The sequence below is a fragment of the Oryx dammah genome, unplaced genomic scaffold, assembly GCF_014754425.2.
Source record: "Oryx dammah isolate SB20612 unplaced genomic scaffold, SCBI_Odam_1.1 HiC_scaffold_10, whole genome shotgun sequence".
NCBI classification, from domain to species: domain Eukaryota; kingdom Metazoa; phylum Chordata; class Mammalia; order Artiodactyla; family Bovidae; genus Oryx; species Oryx dammah.
Window position 1 is genome coordinate 7089126 of NW_024070194.1, and position 21762 is coordinate 7110887.

Consider the following 21762-nt stretch of genomic DNA (forward strand, 5'->3'; position numbering starts at 1 on the left):
TATCCATTTGTTACATCTAAGTAAGCTAGGCAATTGCCATCTCCAGTTCATCTGGACTAAACAGGTTTGGGAACAAAACCACTGACTCTGAGTGAACAGACAAACCGGTGTGTGTTTCAGGCAGAAGCTAATGGCCCCAAGCTGCAGGCTTATCCATCTCTATGTTTACAGAGGAATTCGAGCTTCAGGTAAACAGGTGAGTCAGGTAAGGGAGGCTGGCTCGAAGAGGTCCTGCTCAGCCTTTAAAGCCCTACATACAATGAATGGATCACAGAAAGTATTCCAAACTGCTGCCCACTAATATTGTTGTTGCTGTTAAATTATGCTTGTTGTTGTTATCTCTGCTAGTGTAAAAACCAATCCACCAACCAATATCCTTTTCCACATTCTTTTCAAACACAAGTCCAACTTTGCCTTGTTTTTCTTTGGGTGTTTTTTTTTTTAACTGCAGTGTAATTGAGATGTAATTCACAAACCATACAACTCATTATTTCAAGTGAGACATGCTGATGCTTGTCCACCCTTGCACTGATGGTTGCCTGTGCAACCTCAGGGGACACTGATCTGATCCTCTGCTCTAGGGTCCCTCATCAGTCAATGGGTAAACAGCCATCCCTAGAGATTGTTAGTGGCCCAAGGAGGGTGCATGGCCTAAGATGGCCAGTTGTATCAGAGAGCAGAGTATATACCCCACACTTTAAGGAGAGGTTTCTCTCTCAATGCCAGTGGACCCGGGCAAGCAGACGCATGGTCCCAGTTGCTGATGGGGGTTATCTCATGACCGAGAGGGGAACTGACTTCAGAATGAAACCACAATAGCGGATGGCAAAGCAGAGAGGCTGGTGTGGTGTATAACGCTGAATCCCTGCATCCAGCCTCTGAACCCACCCTGAAGTCCTCCTGACGGGCAGGCTCTGTGACGGGAGATAAATCCTTCTGAGGTATAAATCAGATACATTAGAGGTTTTGGTTCTATGCCAACAAATGCAAGTAAATGGACACACTGTTCTTTCCAAAAAGCCTTTTCTGACTCCCTGCCCCAGGCCCCAGCAATCCCTCCCCACTCTGAACCTCAGGACCTTCCTCATTGCGCTAATCCACTGCACCCTGTGTGCTCTTTATGTCTCCCATCAGGCACGAGCAGGCTTAGAAAAAGAGCTGATTCATCTCTCTCCCCTCCTGAGCCCAAGCCTTGCACTTAGTAGGTGCTTTGTAAATTTCATTGCACAAATAAATGCATATGCTTGTTGCAGTTGCTTTAGAAAGCCAGATAGAGGGATGAAAGCACTGTTTTGCTTTTTGTTTTTAAGAAACGCATCACTGAGATGTAAACTGCTATGTTAGACAACACTGCGGTACTTTGATGCCAGTGAAGGCGGGTTTTAAGATGTTTTATTTTATTGGGACAAACAGCACGTCCATAAAAACCTCATCCGTCTTTTTCCCAGTCGATGGCATTTGAAGACTCAGTAATTTCCTTCCTACAATTGATATCCCTCTTTAACATTCAAACTCCCTCTAACAGATGTAACACTTTCCAACCAACCCATCTGGACAGGTGGCAGCCAGGCTTAATCGCCTCCATGGGCCTGGGGCATTCTGGGCGCTGCCGGAATGTTCATCAGTTTATTCTTTAACTGCAGGAGCTGCCTGTCCTTAGGGAAAACGAACCCCAGCCATCAGAATAAAATGCAGACTGAGTCTGTAAACGAGAAAGTCAAAAGGGCCCTGCAAACTTTAGAGATAGGATTTCAGGAAGGCAGTGTTGGTTCCCGCGTAAATTCAAGGTTACTGTTCCAGGGCACTCTCGCAGATGGCCAGGGACCGAAGGGCCTAAGAGTGAGGACCCCCCAGCGTCAGGGCCAAAGGTGCCCCCCTTTCCACCCAAGCTGGTCACTCTCATAGTAAAAGGCAACTCCATCCTTCCAGGCAATTGGGCCAAATCTTGAGGTTCGTCTAGATGCTTCTCTTCCTCTTATTCCCCCACATCCAATCTATCAACAAGTCCTGTTGGCTTTACCTTTAAACTTCAGCTGGAATTTGATCACCTCCCAGCTCCACCACGAATGGTCCAAGCATCCATCATCTCTCACTGGACTGTGGCAGTTGCCTGCTTACTGGTCTCCCTGCAATGACTCTCCCCTGTACCCCCAGACCAGTTCATCCTCCACAGGCAGCCAGAGGAATCATTTCGAATGCCATGTCAAAACCTACACATATATTAATACACAATATTTGTGTTTCTCTTAATGACTTACTTCACTCTGTACAATAGGCTCTAGGCTCATCCACCTCATTAGGACTGACTTGAATGCATTCTTTTCTATAGCTGAGTAATATTCTATTGTATATATGTACCATAATTTCTGTATCTGTTCATCTGTCAATGGACATCTAGGTTACTTCCATACAAAAACCATCATGATATTGTAAAGCAATTATCCTGCAATTAAATTTTTTAAAAAACCTACAAATTTCTTTCCCGTGGGCAAGAAAGCCCTTCCTCATCTCAACTGTAGCTCCTCTCTCCCTTCCTCCCTTCACTCTCACCTTCCTGGGGCAGGCCAAGCATGTGCCCACCACAGGGCCTTTGCACATGCTGTTCCCTCTGTCTGGAACGTTTTTCCTCCAGATAGGCACTTAATTTCTTCAGGCTTCTGCCCAAAGGGTGCACCTCAGAGAGGACTTCCAGGCCCCTCAATCCAAAGTAGCCCCCCCAGGAACTCTCTGTCTCAAAACCTGCCTGATTTTTATAGCATCTATTACTACTAGAATCAGTTCAGTTCAGTTCAGTCGCTCAGTGGTGTCCAACTCTTTGCAACCCCATGAATCGCAGCACGCCAGGCCTCTCTGTACATCACCAACTCCCAAAGTCTACTCAAACTCATGTTCATCAAGTCAGTGATGCCATCCAACCATCGAATCCTCTGTCATCCCCTTCTCCTCCTGCCCTCAATCCCTCCCAGCATCAGGGTCTTTTCCAATGAGTCAACTCTTCACATGAGGTGGCCAAAGTATTGGAGTTTCAGCCTCAGCATCAGTCCTTCCAATGAACACCCAGGACTAATCTCATTTAGGATGGACTAGTTGGACCTCCTTGCAGTCCAAGGGACTGTCAAGAGTCTTCTCCAACACCACACTTTAAAAGCATCAATTCTTCGGCGCTCAGCTTTCTTCATAGTCCAACTCTCACATGACTACTGGAAAAACCATAGCCTTGACTAGACAGACCTTTGTTGGCAAAGTAATGTCTCTGCTTTTTAATATGCTGTCTAGTTTGGTCATAACTTTCCTTCCAAGGAGTAGTTCAGTTCAGTTAAGTCGCTCAGTCGTGTCCGACTCTTTGCGACCCCAAGAATTGCAGCACACCAGGCCTCCCTGTCCGTCACCAACTCCCGGAGTTCACCCAAACTCACGTGCATCGAGTCTGTGATGCCATCCAGCCATCTCATCCTCTGTCGTCCCCTTCTCCTCCTGCCCCCAATCCCTCCCAGCATCAGAGTCTTTTCCAATGAGTCACATGAGGTGGCCAAAGTACTGGAGTTTCAGCTTTAGCATCATTCCTTCCAAAGAAATCCCAGGGCTGATCTCCTTCAGAATGGACTGGTTGGATCTCCTTGCAGTAGGGACTCTCAAGAGTCTTCTCCAACACCACAGTTCAAAAGCATCAATTCTTCAGCGCTCAGCCTTCTTCACAGTCCAACTCTCACATCCATACATGACCACAGGAAAAACCATAGCCTTGACTAGATGGACCTTAGTCGGCAAAGTAATGTCTCTGCTTTTAAATATGCTATCTAGGTTGGTCATAACTTTCCTTCCAAGGAGTAAGTGTCTTTTAATTTCATGGCTGCCATCACCATCTGCAGTGATTTTGGAGCCCAAAAAAGTAAAGCCTGACACTGTTTCCACTGTTACCCCATCTATTTCCCATGAATTGATGGGACCAGATGCCATGATCTTTGTTTTCTGAATGTTGAGCTTTAAGCCAACTTTTTCACTTTCCACTTTCACTTTCATCAAGAGGCTTTTTAGTTCCTCTTCACTTTCTGCCATAAGGGTGGTGTCATCTGCATATCTGAGCTTATTGATATTTCTCCCAGCAATCTTGATTCCAGCTTGTATTTCTTCCAGCCCAGCGTTTCTCATGATGTACTCTGCATGTAAGTTAAATAAGCAAGGTGACAATATACAGCCTTGACGTACTTCTTTTCCTATTTGGAACCAGTCTGTGTTCCATGTCCAGTCCTAACTGTTGCTTCCTGACCTGCATATAGGTTTCTCAAGAGGCAGGTAAGGTGGTCTGGGATTCCCATCTCTTTCAGAATTTTCCACAGTTTATTATGATCCAAACAGTCAAAGGCTTTGGCATAGTCAATAAAGCAGAAATATATGTTTTCTGGAACTCTCTTGCTTTTTTCATGATCCAGCAGATGTTGGCAATTTGATCTCTGGTTCCTCTCCCTTTTCTAAAACCAGCTGGAACATCTGGAGGTTCACGGTTCATGTATTGCTGAAGCCTGGCTTGGAGAATTTTGAGCTTTACTTTACTAGCGTGTGAGATGAGTGCAATTGTGCAGTAGTTTAAGCATTCTTTGGCATTGCCTTTCGTTGAGATTGGAATGAAAACTGATCTTTTCCAGTCCTGTGGCCACTGCTGAGTTTTCCACATTGCTGGCATATTGAGTGCAGCACTTTCACAGCATCATCTTTCAGGATTTGAAATAGCTCCACTGGAATTCCATCACCTCCACTAGCTTTGTTCATAGTGATGCTTTCTAAGGCCCACTTGAGTTCACATTCCAAAATGTCTGGCTCTAGGTGATCACACCATTGTGATTATCTGGGTCGTGAAGCTCTTTTTTGTACAGTTCTTCTGTGTATTCTTGCCACCTCTTCTTAATATCTTCTGCTTCTGTTAGGTCCATACCATTTCTGTCCTTTATCAAGCCCATCTTTGCATGAAATGTTCCCTTGGCACCTCTAATTTTCTTGAAGAGATCTCTAGTCTTTCCCATTCTGTTTTCCTCTATTTCTTTGCCTTGATCACTGAGGAAGGCTTTCTTATCTCTCCTTGCTATTCTTTGGAACTCTGCATTCAAGAATAGCGCACACTTAAATATGTATATCATTGATGCTTTTGAAGTGTGGTGTTGGAGAAGACTCTTGAGAGTCCCTTGGACTGCAAGGAGATCCAACCAGTCCATCCTAAAGGAGACCAGTCCTGGGTGTTCTTTGAAGGACTGATGCTGAGGCTGAAACTCCAATACTTTGGCCACCTCATGTGAAGAACTGACTCATTGGAAAAGACCCTGATGCTGGGAGGGATTGGGGGCAGGAGGAGAAGGGGACGACAGAGGATGAGATGGCTGGATGGCATCACCGACTCGATGCACGTGAGTTTGGGTGAACTCCGGGAGTTGGTGATGGACAGGGAGGCCTGGCGTGCTGCGATTCATGGGGTCGCAAAGAGTTGGACATGACTGAGCGACTGAGCTGAACTGAACTGAACTTGTGTGTGTGTGTGTGTCTACACATATCTGCATGTGTATGCATGTATGTCTGTACTGGGTGGGGTGGGGGTACCTTACTGTTCCCTGCCCCCTCTCCCTCTCCACTGGACTGTCAGCTCCTGAGAACTGGACTTTGGTCTGTTTCATTCACAGCTGTCTTCCTGGTGCCTGGCACACGGGAGTCACTCAGCAAAGAGTGGTCGAACGAATGGACTGGATGAGTGGAAGAGGCTGTTTTCTGAGAGCACTGCCTCCAAGGAGAACTCAGGGGAGATGTACAAGAGATGGCCTGGCCCAGGGCGTCTGACCCCAGGGCTGGACCCTTTGTCTGGCATCCCTCCAGGAGGAGCCTCTAAGGCTCCACTGTGTTTGTGACTTCTCAGCGCAAAGGATCGCTCAGCAACTATGTAGCCACAGGAGTTATTGTGGAAGCCAGAGCCCGGCCTGGCCCTGCTGAATGCGCTTTCCCAGATCGAGTCTCAGATGGCCAGGTCTGCTCTGCAGAGATCAAATCCTGGAGAGTCCCACCAGCAGCAGGACAGAGCTGCACCATCAGAGACACTTGGAGAGCTTGATGAACCGGAGATCCCATCTCAGGCCACTCACAGTCTGGGAGAGGAAGCTGAAGGGTGACAGGGAGCTGTAACTGGACGTAGATTCGGGGTGCTGGGAGCATAGCCGCCCGAGACCAGCTTCCTCCCAGGCCAGGGCGCCTTCCTAAGGCATGTTTCACAGAGCCTTGGCCTTGATCCTTTCCCTCATCACTCCTGGTGAGTCAGTGGGGCAGGGTTACTAGAGCCCAATTTGGCAAGTGAGGAAACTGAGGCACAGCCAAGGTAAGTGACTCACCTTTCTTCAAAGGACTCATTACCAAGGGGTGATTATAGGTGGTTACAGTGTGGGCCAGAGCCAGAAATCTGGGCTGGGTCCCGGCTCGGCCACTTTCAAGCTGAGAAATCGCTAACCTCTGTGTGCCTTGGTGTTTCCATCTGTAAAATGGGTAATGGCATAATTGGCCCATGGCTCTTCACAAGCATGAAGAAACCCAGGCATGACCATGGGGAGGAGCCGACTTTGGAACCAGATGGCCGGTCAAACCACCAGCCCCTCCACTCTCTTCCTCTAAGAACCCAGATGCGTCACCAACTGCCTTCTGCAGACAGAGAGGATGGCGGCGCCTCTGCACAGGATTCTTATGAGGATTAATTAAGATTTGTGGGTTTTTTTATAAAATTTGCTTGTAGTGCGTCCACAGAGCAAGCACAATGTGGTAGGTTTTAAACAGAAGACATACTGTGCATGAGAACTTCTCAGACTCGCGTCTGATGCCTGTGTACTCAATGAAGTTCAGCTGCTCTGATTTTGTTTTTAATTTTTATTTTGTATTGGAATATAGCCAGTTAACAAGGTTGTGATAATTTTAGTTGTACAGCAAAAGGACTTAGCCATACATGTGCTGGCTCAAATAGTAAAGAACCTACCTGCAATGCAGGAGACCCCAGCTCTTTCCCTGGGTCAGGAAGACCCCCTGGAGGAGGGAATGGCAACCCACTCCTGTACTCTTGCCTGGAGAAACCCATGGACAGAGGAGCCTGGCAGGCCGCAGTCCCTGGGGTCGCAAAGCGTCAGACACGACTGAGTGGCTTTCACTTTCACATACATGGAGCCATTCGCCCCCAAACTCCCTTCCCATCTAGGCTGCCAAATAGCATTGGTGCTGCTCTAATTTTTATTGACAAAGACAGACCAGACCCGGGAGCCATGCTAACCCGTTGGCTCCGCCCCCATTCAGCCCACACCCCTAGGCCCACATATCCAGCTTCCTCCGTCCATCTGGACCGTCTCTCCTGCGAGGCCACGTCTATTCCCCCTGTTCCTGTCTCCTCTCTCCCAATCTCCTCCAGACCCTCTCCCTCCCCTACGTACACACACACGCACACACTCCCACTCGTTCACGCTGGGCCTCAAGCATGGGCAGGACGCTGAAAAGTGGAAGGAGGAAGGGGTGGTGGCCAGAACAGCATGGACAATGACCGAGACAAGATCGCACTTGGCAGGAGCAAGCAGGGGGTTCCAGCGGACAGAGGGCTGGTGAGAAATGGCTGGATCCAGAGAGGTGATGGACACCAGAAGGAACGGGCCTGAGCCGCCCGTGCAGAGGGGGCTTTATCCCTCAGGCCAGCGCCCCGCTTGCTCCAGCCCCCACCTGCCACCTGTCTGATGCAGCACAACCTGGGATGTGCTTAATGTTCTCTTAAACCAGATGTCTTAATTATGTAAATTTATTTTAACACCAAGCCTTATATACTTGACTTAATTGGAAAAATAAATTAGAAACTGTAGCAATGTTATACATTGCTGCTGCTGCTGCTGCTGCTAAGTCGCTTCAGTCGTGCAGTGAGGTCCAATTGCCCTGGAAGTCTTGAAGCCCAAGGCTGGATCTCTTTTAGTGCAAAAGGCAGACGATCAAGTGTGAGAAAGGAGGTAAGACGTATTAGCACAAAGCGAGGCTTTTCTCCTTGAGGTAGAGGAGGACTTGAAAGGACTGATTTTCTAACCATCTGTCTCCATGTTACAGCAGGAGGGTCTGAGCTACTTGGGAAGTGTCACCTGTCACCACCTCCCTGGGGAGCCGGCACTGTCTGTGCCCTGCAATGGGCTCAGCCCACTTCCCAGCACTGGTCTTTGCTTCTCATTGCCTGAAGTCCACAACCTCAGCAGATCGCTTTGCCCACACAGGGCAGATCGAAGGTGCCAGAGAACTGATACTCCCTGCAGCAACCCCCAAGAATGGCATGTAGGTGTTGGGGCTCCCTCGATCCCGGGGTAGTTCGTCCACCTGGGAGACCCCCATCTCCCAGACTCCCTCCCCGCAGTGCCCCTGCGGCTGTCTCCTGAACCAGCAGGGCTAGTCACTCGGCCCAAATCATCATCTTCCTTTCTCTCTCTCACTTCCTGCTCCCACCCAGTGTTTCCTGGAATCAGCTCCCCAGTAAATGACTTGCTCTTGAATTCTTATCTCAGAGTCTGCACCCAGGACATCCCAGACTAACGCAGGGATCATCAGTGACATTCATCCCACCCTGCCCCTTGAAGTCAGGCCCCAAATATGAGAAATTCGGTCTCTGAAACTCTTCCTGGAAGACAGGGTGTCTCTTACAACAGAATGTGAAATCAACTCAAGGAGAAACCTGCCTAACAGTTGACTCTAGGAGGGGCTAGATTTTCCATGAAATACTGTCATATGGCATTGATTACTGAAAGTCAAACTGGAATGGGGTCAATCAGATCAGCAGCTGGAAGAATGCAGTCTGCCTCTGCCCTGGAGCTTGGGTTTGGGTGCTGCCAGGGCCCGCAAGGGGAGCCCAGTCGGACCCCAATGCTATTGTCAGAGGCGATGCTGGAGGGAATCGCAAGGGCTTGCCACTCTCCCTGGACAGGCATTTAAGAAGGGCAATCACCAGGAACTCACAGCAGATTAGGCTGGGTGGAGAGGAGGTTGAGGAAGAGAGTGATTTCTGACTTATAATGAATGCAAGTGTCAGTGACCCCAAAGACAAACACGGCAGGATGAGCAGGTTGGGGGAGAGAGGTCATGAGTTCAGACTCAGGCGTGTTGAACTTGAGCTGCCTTCCAAAATCCCAGGTGAAGATGTCAAGAAGTCTGTTGGATACATGGGACCAGAACCCAGAGAAGAGGCAGGAAGGACGGAGACCATCTGTCAGCAGGTGTGAGGGAGGGAGGGTGGATTTGAAGAGGTGTGTGTGTGGGGGGGGGTGATTTTTCTTTTTAATGCTGGTAACACACACACAACATAAAATTTCCCATCTTAACCATCATTAGACACTTAGCTTACTTCTACCCTTTGGCTATTATGAATAATGTTGCTATGAATACGGGTGTATAAACATCTCTTTGAGACTCGGTTTTCAATTCTCTGGAGCATGTACTCCAGATGTAGAATTCTACTTCAGAAGTAGAATTTCTGAATCCTGTGATAATTCTGTTTGCAATCCTTTAAGGAACTCCTATAATGTTTTCCCTGGTGGCTGTACCATTTTACATCTCTACCAACAGGGCGCAGAAGTTCCAGTTTCTCCACATCTTTACCAACACTTGCGATGATTATCTTCTGGGGGTTTTTTGACAGTTGCCATTCTAATGGGTACAAGGTGGTGAAGAGGTGTTAAATTACAGATGTGGAAAAGGCACAGAGGAAGAAAAGGACTCGAGCACCATTTTAGGAAGGCAAGGATACTTGGATCACCATCAGCCTTGCGACCCCGGACCTGTTAGGGGTGCTCTAGGCTGCAAGTTGCAATGCCATGAGGTCATTATAGTCTTCCTCTCCATAGGAGGGCCTGAGTGGTGGGGCAGTTCAGACTCTTCTGCTCTACCATCCTGGGCCAGTCTGGGACATCGCCCTCTCCTGGCCATACGATGCCTTTGTCTCCAGCACCAGGCATCTGTAGACACACCACCACCTCTGCAACAGAAGAAGGCGTGAGGCAGGAGCTCCACCTTCTGAGACTCTGACCTTTTTAACAGGAAGAAAAGTATCTCCTCAAAGCCCCCAGAAGATACCTCCTTACATCTCATGGGCTAGAACTGACGATGTGCCATGCATATGATTGGTACTTGGGGTGTGGGGTTGTTGTTGCTAAGTTGCTCAGTCGTGTCTGACTCTTTGTGACTCAGTGGACTGTAGCCCGCCAGGCTCCTCCGTCCATGGGATTTTCCAGGCAAGAATACTGAAGTGAGTTGCCATTTCCTCTTCCAGGGCCCAGGGATCAAACCCATGTCTCCTCTGTCTCCTGCCTTGCAGGTGGCTTCTTTACCCACTGCGCCATCGGGGAAGCCCAGGCTGTGGGAGGTGGATGTTATACCAGACTCCTGGCCCTGCCTCCGGAGCTTCAGATTCAGTGAGTCTGGGGAGGAGCCCAAGAATTTGCATTTCTAACAAGTTTGTAACAAGTTTTGCTGATACTGATGTTGTCGGTCCAGGAACTACCCTTTGAGAAGCCCCAGCTGACAATCCTCAGCCACCCCTTGAGTGGGGTATATTGACTGCCACCACACACACAAAAAATCAAGTGTCTACTGGCAAGGGAAAAAAAGAAGCAGATGCAGGAAAGAACTAAAATGTTCTGCCACAAGCTCTCTGTCAAACCTGGTCTGGTGTCTTTTTCACCTACTGGACTCGAAGCCTCTGGGAGCTGGAGTCATGAAATTCATCTTTGGGGTGCTGTGGTTTGAGACTTAGCTACTGAGTGTAGCAACTTTAAACAGATTTGTTAAATGAATGAATAAATGAGCGTCTCACCAAAGCCATGCATGGAGGCTGTGTGCTGGGACAACCCTGATCCAAACACCTTCCTTTCACAGCAGTTCTAAGGCACAGGGCCAGCCCCACACCCACCAGGTTAGCCATCCAGCTTCCCCCAAAACAGTTCACCTGGCTTCCCTCTCAACATCCAGGCTGAGGCAGACAGCCTGTGGACTTCAGTCCCAAAGAGTGTCAGTTAATGGCTCAAGGTGCATGGTCCCTGTTTGAGACACACAACCAAGCCCTCAATGCTTCCTGTCTAAACAGGCAATATCAGCTTATGATTCCTTACGAGTCCAAGTGAATGCCGCTGTACCCAGGCCACACTGATTCCTTATCCACAAGTTCCTGATGGGAAGCAAGATCAAAGAGAACTGTCCTGCATAGAGTTTACCCTTTCATTTCAGCTCACATTCTCATTTGAACTTTGAATGATAGGCATGAAGGGAGTGAAGTGGAGGAGGGGGTGCAGGCAGGGGAGGTGGTATGAGATTTGGGTGCCCATTTAACAGATGAACAAACAGAGGCTTAAGGTCATGCAACAGGAAATCAGAATCTGAGCCCAAGTCTCCTGACCTCAGGCATCCCTGATCTAGCTGTTCATGAATGGATAAAATGGAAGTGATTTTTCTGCTTCAATCAGAAGAGTCAGTCAGCAAAGGCACAGAGCCACTGCTGTGACTGCATTAGCCACATGAAATTGGTTAATTTGTTGGTTGAGTCCCCAGGGCATCCAGATGGCCAGGGTCTGGAGAATTCTGTGCCATTCCCCATCTAATCCTGCCTTTGAAAGTTTGGTGAAAATTCTGGAGTCTGAGCTCCCTGGGACCTTGGAGAAGTCACTTCTCTTCTCAGAACCTCAGTTCCCTAACTTTAAGGAGGATGATTAAATGAGAGACATTGAGTGCTCAGCCCACCTGTTGGCATGCTACAGGTGGAGGAGGTATTTGTCTTTTATGGCTACTCAATTCCTCCTCTCTCTATTTTCCTAATATCCCACAAAGGAATGGGCTTCCCAGGTGGCTCAGTGGTAAACAATCCACCTGCCGATACAAGAGCTGCAGGAGATGCGGGGTGATCCCTGGGTCAGGAAGATCCCCTGGAGGAAGAAATGGCACCCCACTCCAGTATTCTGGCCAGGATAATCCCATGGACAGAGGAGCCTGGTGGGCTACAGTCCATGGGGTCACAAAGAGTCGGATACAACTGAGCGACTGAGCGCACACGCACACGCACACACACACACAGTTCCTGTCTTCCCAGGCCAATTCCAGAAACTCCAGTTCCTGCACCTCTTTGCAGCTGGGATACAGTCACACAGCCCACTTCCCACCAATCAGATACATCAGTGGGAGACAAAAATTCAGAAGGCAGCTTTGTGTGGTGGCCACTGTGCCCAAGGGATTTGAGCGTCTACAGAAAATACTCTGGCAAGGCTGTGGGCCCTTTCGAGGGCTCAGCAGCGGTGGGACCTCCGTGTCCGGGCCCAGTTTCATCAGGACAGACACGGCAGCCTTGGTGTGTTTCCAGAGCAGCTCCCACCCCACCCCACCCCACCTCCCCAAGTCTTCTCCTGCTGCCTAGCTTGGAGCCTGCATTCCGACACTCCACCCAAACTACACAAGGATTTAGAAACACTTGATGTCTTTTAACAAATCCCTTTCTCACTTTAACTAGCCAAGTAGATCTATTGTTTGCAGCCCAGCCCACATGCAGCATGTGTTCTCTCGATGGCCGGCGCAGGGCTCCTAAGTCGCTCTCTCCAAGGTGAAGAGGACAGAGGATGAATGCACCTCTGGACTGCAGCCTCTGCCTGCAGTCTTGGTCAGCAGCCCAGCCTGGGCGGCCACGAGTGCCTGCCAGAGACTCAGACAACCGACCGGATATCGGCGCAAAGAGATGAGTCGTGGAGAGCGCGCTCAGGATGGCAATAAAGCTGAGGGCCGGGGAACGGCGCTGTGACAGCCCGGAGGCACCTCTCGGGGCAGAGCCAGGGCGCAAGGCCCTGCTGGGAGGAAGGAAAGGGGACACTTTGGGGGTCCCCAGACACTGAGTAAGGCAGAGCTCTGGCCCAGCCACTCTGCAGAGTCCTCTCAGGCTCAGGGAGCTGCCCCAAGCTGGAAAGAGCAGGGCCTCTGGGCCATTCCTCTCCGCTGTTTTCATGCCGCTGTGTGTCCTTGAAGATGGTGCTTCGCCCCTCTGGCAACAGTGACCCCTTCTTGTGGCCTGGCTCCCCACACCCACCCCAGTTCCCAGCCACCACTCTCCCCTCCAAATTTACAGAGGAGGTAGGATGCTTGGACTGGGTAGTGGACACAGGCCTCTCCCTCCAGGAGGAACCATGGAATGTTACCCACCCCACCGCCAGCGCTGGACGGCCCAGATGGACCTTTCTAGACCAAGGTCTGGGCTTCGGCCAAGCCATCTCAGCGACCCGACCTCCATCCCTCTCACCACCCACCTCACCCCCACCAACCAGAACTTCCGTGTGTGCTCCTTTACATTCTTTTTTAATTTTTATTTTATATTGGACTATAGCCGACTTAAAATGTTGCGTTAGTCCCAGGTGTGCAGCAAAGTGATTCAGTCACACATGCTCCTATTTATACGCACTCTTTCAAATTAAAAGTAGATTCATTTATTTCATTGTCAACCAGGAACCTCAGCGCCCTCTGGGCCACTTTATGGCTCTCTCCTCTGTTTTCCAAGGCTCCCACACACACACCCCTCTGCCCAGCCATGGGTTAGAATCACCTGGAGAGCTTTAAAATGATCCCTGCCTATAAGGGATCTTGTTATGAGAGGTGATGAAAAAGTTCTAGAACTGGATTATGGTAACAGTTGCACAACCCTGGAAATTTAAAAACATTTCCGTGGTACACTCAAAATGAATGAATTTTATGGTGTCTGAATAATACCTTCAGAAAGTTTTTTTTAAATACTCATGTCTTTTCCTGATTTCCTAACTCATCTGTTATTGCAACCTTAGCTGAAAAACATGTATTTACCTATGTGCCCCTGCATATCAGACACCCAGCACTGACTATCCTTTTCTAAAAATGTACAAGCCAGTGGTAAGGTAAAATTCATAACAGAGTCTGTCTACTTGAAGGGAGTTGGTGGAGGCAGGGAGCCTCTTACTTAGTAAGAGCCTAGATCAACTGGGTTCACGCTCCTCTGGACACAGACCCTGTTCTCCTGAAGCTACTGTGGTTTGGAGGTAGGGAGGAGGAATAGACCTCAAAACAAGTACACAGACACAAAACACAGAATTTCATACAGCGACATGTAATAGGAAGATAATAAAATGGGGAGGGAGGGTGAGGGAGAGTGGGGACCACCTTTAGGTAAAACAGGAGAGATGTCCATCACCACCTCCTGGGAGCCTGCTCAGACTCATGTCCATCGAGTCAGTGATGCCATCCAACCATCGAATCCTCTGTCATCCCCTGCTCCTCCTGCCTTCAATCTTTCCCAGCATCAGGGTCTTTTCCAATGAATCAGTTCTTCACATCAGGTAGCCAAAATATTGGAGCTACAGCATCAGTCCTTCCAATGAATATTCAAGACTGATTTCCTTTAGGATGGACTGGTTTGATCTCCTTGCAGTCCAAGGGACTCTCAAGAGTCTTCTCCAATATCACAGTCAAAAGAACCAATTCTTCGGCACTCAGCTTTCTTTATGGTCCAACTCTCACATCCATACATGACTACTGGAAAAACCATAGCTTTGACTAGCTGGACCTTTGTTGGCAAAGTAATGTCTCTCCTTTTTAATATCTTGTCTAGGTTTGTCATAGTTTTTCTTGAGGTCCTCAACTTCCTTTCAAATGGTTCAGCAACATATCAGGACAAAATATTAACAACTGTTTATTTCAGGGATAGCATATTCACTGTGCTATTCTTTCCATTTTGGGTTTGAAATTTTCATAATAAGAGAATTATGAGAACAGAGAAAGATGTGGGGAGCCAGCCAGGATAAGCACCATGTAGATCTCGAGCTCAGGAAATTGGATTTTCACCTAAGCATTAGGGATTGTAAGCCTCGGAGTGGCATGATCTGGTTTGCCCTGGCATCAAAGCAATTGCCTTGGATGTCCACCATCAGGTTTTACAGATGATGGAGGAGTCTCTCTAGAGGCCCACAGGAGCACGTTTCTGATTCTGATTCAGTGAACATTCCCAGCCAGGCACCGTGTGTGCATTTACTTACCTTCATTAATCTCACTTAGACCGCATGAAAACCTGTGATGTCCTCAATATTTATCCTCAATTCTTAAAAATGAGGAAACTGAGACCCGAGGTGATCAGCTAAGGAGTCACCAGCCAGTGGGGACAGAGTCCAGATCAGTTAGAACTTTAGCCCTGGGGCAGTGCTGAGTCATTATTCCACTTCTCCTAAACCAACCTCCAACATTAATCATAACTGATAAATTAATTGATTCATTACAGTCAAAGTTCCAAAGTGATTTTTCTGGAAGGTGAGTGTAAAATGAGGAATGCTGTCACAGAGTGAGGCTGAATTGAATTGCACTTATGGTCCAATGGACCCTGCTTGTCTCTATAAAGGAGATCGCCCACCAGACCCCCACAAGCTCTGCCTTGCCCTCAGAGACCTGCAGCTGTGGTATCCGGGGTGGGAGCGGCAGTACAGGCACTGATTCTCAATTACACAAGGACTAATGCTGCTTGTGTGTCTGTTTCAACCCATCACAAATTACATGAAATTCACATATTTAATCTTTCTTGCCCTCTTATTCAAGAGAGAACTATTGGTGTATTGTTAGGCCACGAGACAAATCGTCACTGTTATCCACGTTCTTAACTGGAGGCAGCCTGTCTTTCGTTAGCAAGAATTCCGAATAAACATCGTTGCTCTTTGAGATCACTCATAAGCAGCCCCCAGGAGACTGCAATTATACCCATTTATAATTCTCCTACCTCCCAATCTAACCCTTGATTCATGAATGTGCACTTTTAGGCGTCAGGCGTTAGAATAAATTAGACTATACAATTACGTGTAATTAAGGAGGGAAATAGGTACCGTGCTGCAAAGATGAGCCCCATTTTGCTGAAGTAAAGCATGTCTATGTCAGCGTGCCAGCCCAGGGAGGCAGCGTGAAATACAATTAATGTTCTTTAGACTTAATGGGGGTTTATGGTGCTGTTTTTCATTATCACAATATCTCAAGAAATGTAAACAGTGTTCCTCTAACGCAATGGCACTTCTACAAACAAGACAGCTTGGGTTTCAGTGAAAACTCAGCAGAACCAACCGCAAATTCACAATGTTAGGGATGGTGCTGGGATTTGTATTTTAAAACCGGTGCAAAATGGTCCCCACTGAGGAGCTGAGACGTTCCATTCCCAGCCCCCTGGGGGTGCCTCTGCAGCCTCTTCTGCTTTGTAGCAGCAAGGTTACAGCCAAACTCCTGTGGGTTATTGAAGCCACCTGTGCTTCACTTCTGAGGCTCGCTCACATTCCCAGGCCTTCCCTCTGTAGCCCTATTTCTACTCTTCTCCTTCACAGGCCAATTTGTTCGAGACATGTTAAAAGCCTAACTTTTACAACCCTCATAAAATCCCATCTACTCCAATCCAAATGCAGCCAGCAGTGCTCGGACAATCAGACTGAGTTTCAGCCTCTTGATGGAGATAAACACACAGCAGGAAAGGTTTTTTTTTATTATTATTATTGTTACATAGGAATCCAAGGAAATGGAAGAGCCTTCTGGCCAAGCCAGGTAGATAGAACAAGATGGGCATTCTGCAGAGAGGGCTGCCAAAGAAGCCGCCAGAGGAAGAAAGGAGGCTTGTGGGTGTCGAGAGAAAGGTCCCCCCCACCAAGGTTAAACCAACTCGAGGGAGTGGTGTGAGGAGTCTGAAAAGCCTGATTATCCAGCCAGGACCAAGGTGATCACAGCGAGAGATGACGTCAGGGTGAGGGGGGACACAGAGGAGAAAGGCTGTCCCGGATGGTGGGGTTGGACACAGGAGAGGCCACAGAATCTGGAGGTGGGAGGTTCTGAGAATTATCCTGAGCCCCCACCCAGGTCCCCGCCCAGCAGTGGCTGAGCAACTCCCCAGGCTAGGGGGCATCTGAACCCCTGAGGCCCCTCATGTTTCCCAAGAGGACCCTGCACTCCCTAATGGGGCCAGGAGTCCCCACCTGCCTGCAAGGAACCTGGGAAACTTAGGCCAAGGCCTCGGACCCAGACGACCGTGGGTTTGCTGAGAATTACGGGGAACAGAACGTGGCCAGAGGGCACTTTGCAGACCCTCAGGCCCCGTGAGTGTCTGAGCTGGTGAGCTAAGTCCTGACCTGAAGCTGCATCCACAGCATCTGCCTGCAGTAGGCACATGCCTGATTGCACACACACACACAGAGGCATGTGTACACACACACACACAGAGGCACTCACACACAAGATCCATCCCCTTCTTCCTCAAAAAGGATAAGAGGCGAGACGCAGACATCATGTTTGATCTTTGAACAGCAACAGCTGAAAGAAGAACTATCCAAAACTATCCAAAACAGATAATCAAACGACACCATCTCAGCCCTGCCTATAGCCCCATGGAGGCAATCGTGAGCTGCCCCTCCACTGCCAGGGTTCCCTGACAAGGAGGCAGGAGACTGCGGCACAGCCCACTTAGGGAAAGGGGAACCATGTTCGTAAATGTGAGGCCTCAAGGAAGCCAATGTGGTTTTGAACTTTGGGGGCATGGGATTCCCCTTGACCTCTGAAATGCTCCCCAGAACCCAACACAAAAAGAAGCAAAAGGCAGATCTCACCTCCCTCCTCCTCCCCTTGCCCCCGAGACACTCCCATGGGCCTCTGAGGTCCCAGTGAAAAACCGCTGCCACAGTGAAAACGTGTCCCAAAGTCAGGCACCTCCTCGAGTGGGTCAGAATCCCATTTGTCAACTTTGTGACCCTTGACCTTTCTGAGCATCAGTTTTCTTGAAAGATGAAGAGGATTACATGAGATAATCTGCTGTAAACACTTGGGCGTGAGCCATAGAACTGCCCTGTGCAGGATGGGATCCCCTAGCCCCACGGGGCTGGTCCGAAGTATACTGATCTACAGCTGAGGCTTTTTTTCTCTTAGCAACTCAGCTGTGCTTTCTGCAGCTACTAGTTGCTTCTCTGGCTGCTCTTTGCCCACTCCTATCATCCCTGTCCTCTTCTGCGAGGCTAGGGACGGGGGAAAGCGCGGTAGACAGCACCACCTTGAGTCGAATTCCTCCGCTTTCAGAGGAGGCCACTTTCTCCTTTCTTTCCTATTCCCGGACCATTTCTGGGCAACTGGCAGCTATTTTCACGTGAGCTCAAGTTAACGTCTCGAGGAGCTCCCGGGGCGCGTGGGCAGTTCACCCTGCGATCTAGCCGCCGCCCGGGCTCCAGCCCGCGTTTCCGAAGGCTAACACGTGTGGTTAGAGGCAAGCGCGGGGCTTTCAGGGAAGGCGGTCGGGTGTTTGCAGACCTGGGCGAGCCCTTGTGAAAGCAGATAAAATAAAACATTTATTAACGTGTCATTACGAGAGGAGCGCCAGGCCGGGGCTGTCGCAAGCCGCGTGGAACACCTGGCTCCTTCGAGGTCCGAGGGAGGAGAAAAAGAAAGCGGAAAGAAGGCGAGGATTCATTTCTCTTCGTTTCCAGCCAAGTAAACCTGATCGATGGCCCTCCTGACTTTATTGCGATATTTGATTTATTAGGGATACCCCCCTCGTGCATGTGTGTGTTAACACACACACACCCGCGCAAGCACGGTTCGGGCTCGCGTCCCTCCCTCATTCCCAGCTCCCGGGCGAATCCCACAGCTGTTTCAACTCTCCACCGAGGGCGAGCGGGAGCGAGTGTGTGCCGGGTGAGTGTGCGTCTGTGTCCCGGCGAGGGTGCGCGCTCGGCGCCGGGAGCGCGGCCAGCGGGGTCCCGAGGCATCGGGAGGCGGAGTGCCGCTCCGACCCCCGCTCTCCGCCACTGCCCCGTCCGGGGCCGGACTTCGGGGCCAGAGCCAGACTTCGGCGCAGCATAGCCCGCGCCAGCCGGGCCGCCTGTCCTTCCAGCCGGAGGTAAAGCGCTCGCGCGCGGTGGGGCGCCGGGAGGGCGCCGCGGCGGGGTCCCCGCGGCGGCCGGCCCGCCGCTCCCCGCCCCGCGCGGAGGCTGGGGGTGCAGGCGGGGGGCCGGGCCGAGAGGTGCCCAGGGGCTGGCTCGGGTGGCGCGGCGGGGCCGGACCAGGGCGATGCGAGAGCGGCCCGGGTGGGGCGCGGACCCGGACTTTGGCGAGGGCGGCGCGCCGGGGCGGGGGCCGAGGGGCGGCGGCGGCGGAGCCCGAGGGCGGAGAGGCGGGAGGAGGGGAGGAGGAGAGGCGGAGAGGCGGCACTCGCCGGAGATGCGGCGGCGGCAGCAGCGGCGCGGAGTCCCCTGCGCCCCGCTGCCCGGCCGGGCTGCGGCAGAGGCGGCGGCGCCCCGCGCCGGGTGAGGCCGCCGGGGCCGTGCGCGCTGGTGAGTGGGGCGCGGGGGCCAGGTGGGCAAGGCGGGGGCTCCCGGCGGCCCTCGCCGGCCCCGGAGCCAGTGCGGCCGCGAGCGCCGCCCAGGTGAGCCCGGGGCCGGTCCCGACCGCCCGGCGTCGGCCCCAGCGCGGAGCGCGGAGGTGGGACCCGGCGGGCAACGGGGTGGCGCCGGCGGGCCGCGGGAGGATGACCGGTTTGACCCCGCTGGCGGGCTGGGCGAGCGGGCGAGGACTTCCCACCGCGCCCCTGACCCGCCGACACGCCTCGCGGAGCCGTGGAGGCCTCGGGGGCCGAGCTCCTGGACTGGCCGGCCGCAGGGGGATGGCCTCCTGGACCCTTTTGAGTTTAGACCCAGCGGAGCGGCTAGTAGCCAGACCACGTGGGGCTTGTCCGGGCAGGACACGGGAAAGCGGTGGACCGGATCTTCAGAGTGGGAACTTGCAGATACCGAAAGGGCAAATAGGATTATAAAGACAAACTTCCTCCCCGGCTGGGTCAGAACCAGTTCTCATCTCCTTGTGGACAGAGGCCCCGGGCGCCCGAGGATTTCGGGAGTGTGACAGTGAAGCTGCGGCGATTTCTAGGAGTGTACTTTCTTTAAAAAAAAATAATAATTCTTTATATTAGTTCATTCATTCGTCCTACAAGCGTTTGTGAAGCACCTCCTGGTGCCTGGCACCGCCGTTATGTTCCAGAGAGACGCGATGAACAGAAAACCTGGTTTCTAGGCAGTGGAAGCTCTTAGTTCACTTGGAGGGCAGCTGGGGAGAGATGCAGTCTAAGGGGGGGAACCACGAGGAGACGCACGCAGATCCTGATTTTGCCCAGTGACCTCTGTCTGCAACTTCTTGTCTAGAGACTTAAGACCACTCTGCCTGCACACAGTAGGACAGGCCCATTTTGGCAACCCCCTTTCTCTTCCTCCACCTTCCTGAGAGTTCTGAATATTCCCTGCCCCCTCTCTTCTCTGGGCAGCCTTTCCTGCAGCTTGTTTTAATCACTTTTTGAGTTAAAAGTCAATATTTAATTAACCAAGTCATTACATTCAGCTTCCGCTTGAATCTGGGTATTTGCACATCTGTGCATGTTGGGGCGCCCGCCCGCACACCCCTCCATCTGTCCCCTGCTTCTTCCCCGACAGGGCTGCCCTCACTGTCTTTGCAGCAGAGAAGGAAGGATGCTCTCAAGCGGGTTCTCTGGGGGCCAGAGAAGCAGGGAGGATGGGCTTCCCCTGGAGGAGAGCCTGTGCCTCTCCCCGGAGCAGGAAGAGCTGCTCTCTTCTTGCAGTTTAATAGCAAAGGGGATTTCTTGCTGCATCTCCACTCCCCATTACAGAGCCACTGGAGGGTTTTAATTAAATTGAAACCATTCATTCCATATAGAAAGAGGGTGGGGAGGAGACTAAAGATCACTTACGTGGTGAGAGAGGTTCTCCCAGGTTTGCTTGTCCATGTGTGGAAGCTAGAGCTCATCACAACAGTCTGTCCAGGTGTGTAATTTAGTGTCCTCATTAGCAGCTCGAGGTGGGTGGCGGGCTTGGCTGATGGCTGTTGGATATTTGCACGTGAAGGACCTTCCTTGGGCCAAGTTTATGGACATATATGCATGATGTTGGCATGGCTACAGTGGATGAGAGGCAGTGTGGCTTTGGGCTTTGTGTATATTTATTGGGTTTTTAAAATTTGAGTTTATGGCATTTTCTGAAACCTTAATTATATGTTAAGTTTTCAAACTAAAAGGTTGAATGATGAGTTGACTGTAGAAAGCCTCAGCCTGGAGAAGGACCTTGTGGCTGTGTGTGTATGTGTGTGTTTGTGCACGCATATACACAGGCATGTGTGTGTCCCCTGCCCAACTCTTCCCTTGAACTGCCATCCTGAGGACCTAGCTGGTGTACACTCGCACACTCAGACACTTGAAGATCGTTTGGATTTGGGAATAACATTTCCCTCTTCTTTTCCCCAGATTTGTTTGATTTATCTGTTTGGACCTGCCTCAAGGGGGCAGAGTCTGGTCTTTGGAGTTAGCCAGACGGAGAATCACGCCCAACTCCATCCAATCTGTTCTTAGACTACCACCCCTCAGAGAGACTGAAAGCCTTGCCCTGCAAAAGAATATCAACATTTCTGACCAGCTAGTAGTTAAGAGAGAGCTTAGCTTAGACTTGAGATGACAGCTAACACTTAAGTAGCGGTTCATGGGCCAAGCACTCTTCTAAATCCTTGTGCATAATAACACTTAATTCACACAAAACTCCCAGGAGGTAGGTCCTCTGATTGTCATCGTGTTAAAGAAGAGGAAACTAAGTCACCGAGAGGATTGTGACTTTCCAACAGCCGGTCAGTCATCAAGCCGGGATTGGTGAGACCCTGGGGCGCCAGGGTCCACTCTGACCCACCGTATTC

General features: G+C 50.6%; 1 protein-coding gene across 5 annotated transcripts in view; it reads left to right on the forward strand.

Annotated features, from left to right (window-relative positions):
- Positions 1-18337: 18337 nt before the first annotated feature.
- SULF2 (sulfatase 2) overlaps positions 18338-21762 on the forward strand; it is a 124292-nt gene continuing 120867 nt past the window's right edge. For 3 of the 5 annotated variants that reach the window (XM_040248152.1, XM_040248155.1, XM_040248156.1), the window contains exon 1: positions 19227-19349. The gene's annotated coding sequence lies outside the window, so the exon portion shown is untranslated. Of the gene's footprint in view, positions 18917-19226; positions 19350-21762 lie in introns of those variants that run through there. The other 2 variants (XM_040248154.1, XM_040248153.1) reach the window with 2 other exon arrangements.